Raw genomic sequence first — 6,000 nt, forward strand, 5'->3', positions numbered from 1 at the left:
CTGCACCTCCGGTTCTCCTCCTGAGATGTATAAAAAATGCTTGTTTGCAAAGTTAAGTACAAATTTTAACAAGCAGAAATGATGTTACCTGCACTTATTTCGCTCAACTAGGGCTCAGACGCATATATATTGCAGAAGGGGAGAAGCAAGAATGAGAAATGACAGCTTCTACGGGACAATTAAAGAAGAGTTATGATCATCATAGCTGCATAGTGTTTTATGTCACCTGTAATCAATTGGTTTAATTGGACATTACGCTGTGAAAAGCCACTATACACACATGCTATCTCCCACTTGTTAGCTCTCATGACAGCAATGGCTCCTATTTAGTTTTCCCCTCCTACAGCATGTACCTCAGCCAGGACGTGCATGAGCCTGCCAGCCGTTAACCCCGCAGAGGAAGTGTGCAGGAAATGAGATCAGCCTTAAAGAGAGGTAACGCCTGCCTGAGCCACTGACACCAGACCAATAACTGTCACTCACTGCACCTGATGCGGAGATACTAAAAATGCAGCGAATAACAGGAAGGTCAGAATATAGAATAGACAAATGTGATACGGCAGGGGCACTAAAGAGAAGAGCTTGCAATAGGAGAGCAGGATGTAGTGGAATACAAAAATATACGAAAAAAAGAAAAGGAACAGCTTAAAATAGAATCGACAACACAAAGAAATCAAACACAGCACATCAGAACAGAGAAAAGTGACACAAGAAAGAAGAAAATTCCCCACAACTTTTACCATCACTCTGTCTCAAAGTCAGGTTCTGTTGGAAAAAAAAACTGTCAAAAGAGTTAAAAATATCTGTGAAAGGGTGGAGGTTGAATTCTGGCACTGTATGTAACTGCAACAGTATGTGGTACACAGTTTCCTTTGTGCTACTCTATAATATAATAGAATAGAACAGAAAATGATAAAAACAAAAAAATCTACACCAAAGCATTGCAGACAAGACCAGACTAGAACAAAACAACCCAGAACTGTGCAGAAGAAAGAGCATTCAGTACAACGTGAGAGGGGATTAAAGACGATACAAGAGCAGCACCACCCAAACTAACTATCAGACAAATTCTGTTTGAAAAAAAAAAAAAGAAGATTTTTCGATAGCTAAAAATACCAGCGGGGTTGGGCCTAAATCAGTGGCTGTGTATGTGAAACTGTCACTATGCCCTGCACACATTCTCTTTACCATGATGAAAGACACAGTCTGTAACTTCACTGAAGAAACCGGGCCTGACAGGCCTGCAGTGTGTGCACGTGTGTGTGTGTGTGAGTGTGTGTACGTGTTTCTCAGCATGCACACGAGCAGCTGCATTTTTTTGCTTTCTCTAAGATTGAAAAAAAGAAAACATGTTTTCTTCTTTTAGTTTTTGAGACAGGAGGCAGGAAGGATGATGAAACATTTACAGTGCCAGCTATCACCTACACCCAAGAACAAGAGCCGTTTGATAAAATACATAGATACAAACACAACACTTGTTTTTGAGGCACAGCGAACGACTTCGGTAGGCAGGAAACTTGCTTGTTATTTTGGGTTTATGTGTTTCATTTGATATGACTGATTTGTGTTAAAATCCTTAATAAATTCTGCCAGATGTTTTAAAGACCTCAGAACAGATGGGTTTAAGGCTGCTGAAGTAAACTGACACCGCTCCGCAAAGTAAATATATCATGAATATTGCAGTTGTCAATCACATTTTTCATTTATTTATCTGCCTTGGACGTGTTAGTGACACAAGAATACACCTTTATGCTGGTGCAACATTTGTGATGTTGTTACACACTGAATAAAAGATGACAGCAGTGAAGTGTGTGCATGGCCCTCACTTGTGCAAAACATAATACGGCTTGTTTTAAACTTCCGTACCATTAAAACACAGGGTATCAGATGTATAAATGTTTCTCTCTGTCTGCAGAACGGACTCTTTGTCAACAGAAAAATGAATCTTACCTGATCTTTGGGCATGACACTGACAAATGGCCATGGTGAGATATGAAGACTAATAAATTGTCATAACTGTGATCTGCTGACTTATCATGCCCCCCCAAAATATAATTAATGTATGATGGTGTTTAAGTCTTTGTATCACATTATATGACTCAATGAATGACTGATGAAATGGGTAAATATATGAACAAATAAATGAATAAGTAATGAAATGATTAATCATTTAATTAGTTAAACAAACCAAGCGCATGTCAGACTGACAACGCTCCAAAGCCTCATCGCCATGTTTGCATAATCAGACTTGTGCACAAAGTGTTTTCTGACAAATTAAACCAAATAACTATACATATTTATACATACTGTATGTATTGTCAGGCACAACATAATTACATTTTGCATTCTTTATGAGCATGCGGAAAACATTACATTTGATAAATATTTATTTTAGATGGAATACAAGGATTTCAAGGAATCTATAAAAAATCTATCGTATGTATCATATCATATACATTATTGTATTCTGTATATTTAATATTATTGTATTCTGATTGATCAATTACAGCATTCTTCGGTCTGTTATTTCTTTAATAGTAGATCGCTGCTCTGAATAACAGACCGTTGCTATGGACGCAGTTCTGTGCAGATTGCCGTACACAGCAAGAGAACTATTTTTTTAGTAAGCAATACAATTATTTTTAAATCAATACAACTATTTTTAAATCAATAAAATAATTTTTTAAATCAATAAAATCATTTTAAATCAATATTTTGTGTCAAATTATTATTATTATTATAATAATGACCGGCTTGCTATACATTATCCCTTACATATGAATGTGGTGCTGGTACTTTTGTAACTCTCTTAACGATGTTAAAGGTGAATGCTCGAAATTCATAGCGTATCTATTGCCTCCACATGGCTCTCAACATGTTGACGGCTGAGTCGACAGCTCGCAGCTAACGGTGCTAAAAGTGCTAGCAAACTACGGCAACACTGTTGACAGGGATAACCGTGTTTACCTGGGCGGGAACCCTAACCCTAACCCGCTTCAGTGTGGATGGCGTTATCAGCCGTAAGCGCAGTATGAGCACAGTGCAGAGCGACACATGCACGTGTCTAAAGTCTTCAATTGATCAATGCAAAATGGGGCCCTTTTTTTGTTTATAAAGCAGCTGTTTTAATCAGATGCAGTAAACACAGCTTATGGTAAGCAGCATATGCAGTAATGTCCTATATGGCAAACATAATATGACATTACTTTTCCTTTAGTAACCTCAATACTCTATTCCCCATGTTTTGTAGATAAAATGTCTTGATGTTATTACAAATATATCAGAAATTATGAGGACAAAACAAAGTGAGTGGGAAATGAGAGGGGATGAAACCACATAAAAAAATAATATATCTACATTTTGCACAGTTGCGTTTCACTTTAAATGTGAGATCTAAATGTCATTTACACTGCATACTCTGCTGTTTCATTTGCTCTCGGAAACGAGGGCAAACTAATTTAGCAAAAACACAGTTGGCTGGCTGATGCAACACGGTGAAATTTGAGGAGCATTCATGCACAATAAACCACTTCTGTCAGACCACCTATTGAGTGTGTGCCTGTGTGTGTGAGGGTTTGTGCATGTGTACAAATCAATGTCAGTATTTTTGTGTACTGTACAAGTGTGGGTGTCTGTGTGTGTACCTGCTACTGATGTACATGAGAAATAGATGCTTCCTCTGTTGTTCACTCCTACAGCGCAGCCTGAAGGCAAGTTTCATCACTGCCTCTGTGTTGTTACAGGTAGCTATTGTGGCCCATTCCTGCTCAATTCTTGGCTTGGAGAGTTAAGATTCTGTAAATCACCCCCACTTAGCTGAAGTCATGTAATTTAAAATCAAGCCCATAATCAGCCTGTGTAGTTTAGTGCCACTGCTGTGGCTCGGTTGTAACTGTTTCTAAGTGAAAAGCTCCATCGCTATTAGATGATTGCACTACTTTTTGGGGATTTGGGCCCGCTGGTCACCCAGTGTGTGAAAGGTAGAATCGCAAACAAAATCACCTCTCTACTTCCAGGGGATTGCTTTGTCCACTGTGCACACTAACCATAAAAGTGAATAAAGTGGCAATTTTATCAGCACTGTTGAAATGCTCTCTCTGACCATTTACACCTGATTAATAGTGCAAAGATATCTGGAGATTAGGTGAAACCATGTCTCAGAATGCATCATTTGGATAACAGCATCTGCCAAATGAAAGCCATGTAATGTAAACTTAAGTATGACATCTTACTGTTCTCTATTGCTCTGTGCTTTATGAATACACACTTTGAAAACATTTGGAAAATAAGACAAATTTGAGAATATATTTCATTATGAAAACACAATATGTAAAGAGTATTACAGCTTTTGGCCCTCTGCTTGTTGACCTTTGAATCTGTCATGTCTTCTGAGCTTCCTGCAGCTCCATTATGCTCCGGCCTGAACGTGCACACATAAGTTCCTCCTGTAAGAATAAAAAGTCAAAGGTGTTGTTCTTGTTGTGCAAGACATCAAAACCTGGCACCTGCATTTAATTACAATTATTTATATTTAGTTTGTTATTAGTGGGTTACTTAGTTCTTGCATGTATTGTGTTGAATCTAGTGTGTCCAGTGTGTGGAGTGTCTGTTGTGATTTTGACTTGGCCGCAGCCATCAGCAAAACACCTCTGTGGAGGCAATTAAAAGGGGCGGGAGCACAGTGACAGGATATTGCTGGCCAGAAATACAAGAGGAGAGCGCCACGGAGCGATGCAGCGACGCAGCAACAAAGTGAAGCAGAGAGACACAGAGAGAGCGAAGCAGGCAGATGTGGCAGATGTGGCCGCAGAGCCGAATCTGATAGCAGTCCAAGGAACCAGGGCCACAAGTTGTAGACCTACTCATCCAGGTAAGCTTCACACAGTCTGGATGGCTGGGGCAAGCTGTCCAGGCAAAATGTTGTACAGTAAAGTAAATAAAGAGTGGCGGCTCTTCTCTTATTCTTTCCAGGCGACGGCGGCGGCATGTGGGTGGGGAGCCACAGCGGAAAGGATGTCGCTGGCGGCTAGCCTACAGAGCTGGAAGTGGGTTGAGAGATGAGCGGTTTGTCGATTGAGTGGCGGGACAAGGGAGCGTGGCAGTGGACTTGCAAGGGACTCTGTGTTGTGAAAAAAGACATTTACTTTATATCTTGTAGCTTTTTATTAGTCTTTTAATTGTTGTTTTTTACCCTGTTATCATCTTTACACAAGGCCTTGTTTTGTGCCCTCCTACTTTTCGCCCCTGGCCCAATTTGGCATGATACCATTGTAATATGGTCCCTGGTTTGGTTGGTAAGATAGCCCTTAAAAAAACAAACAAACAGGCAAACAAAAAACAAATATTCAATAAAAAATAGAAAAGAAGCAATACAAATCGTGAATCTTCACTGGAAAGTTACTTGAGCTGTTTGTTGCAGCGTTTTGACTACAGCTATATTGAATCAATGATCCATAACCTACTCTGAGCTGTTCCTGGACATCTCCAAGCTTATTTCTGGTGATTGGCTTGGCTCAGTTGAATCATCACGTCATTCATGTCTCCTTCTATCTTCTTCTTGATCCTCACAGCATCGCTCCTGCTCTTCACCGCAGAGCTCAGGGTGCTCTGCATGGAGTCCATGCAGACCCTTTGGCTATTCCTCGTAATTTGTTCCATCTCCTCATCCTCCTCTGCCAACTTCCTGTCAGCCTCACTCTTGACCTTAACGTTCAGAAGCTGAACGCAGAGAATCTTGGACTCCTCACGCTCACGGTTATCCTTATCAAGGCACTTTAAATATCGCAATGACTAATTCAATAAATCAATCTGATGAAATGCATTAGGGAGGTGATACTTTACATGCAGTTCAAATGTTATGCTTTACTGACATACTCTCTAAATCAAAATGATTCTTGAGGTTATTTTGGTTAGTTTGCAGTGCATTGTACATTACCAAAGCGTCGGGTCTGGAAATCCTGATGTAGCTTGTGTTATGAATGACACTGATAGTTTGACTAG

The sequence above is a fragment of the Sebastes umbrosus genome, chromosome 11, assembly GCF_015220745.1.
Source record: "Sebastes umbrosus isolate fSebUmb1 chromosome 11, fSebUmb1.pri, whole genome shotgun sequence".
NCBI classification, from domain to species: Eukaryota; Metazoa; Chordata; class Actinopteri; order Perciformes; family Sebastidae; genus Sebastes; species Sebastes umbrosus.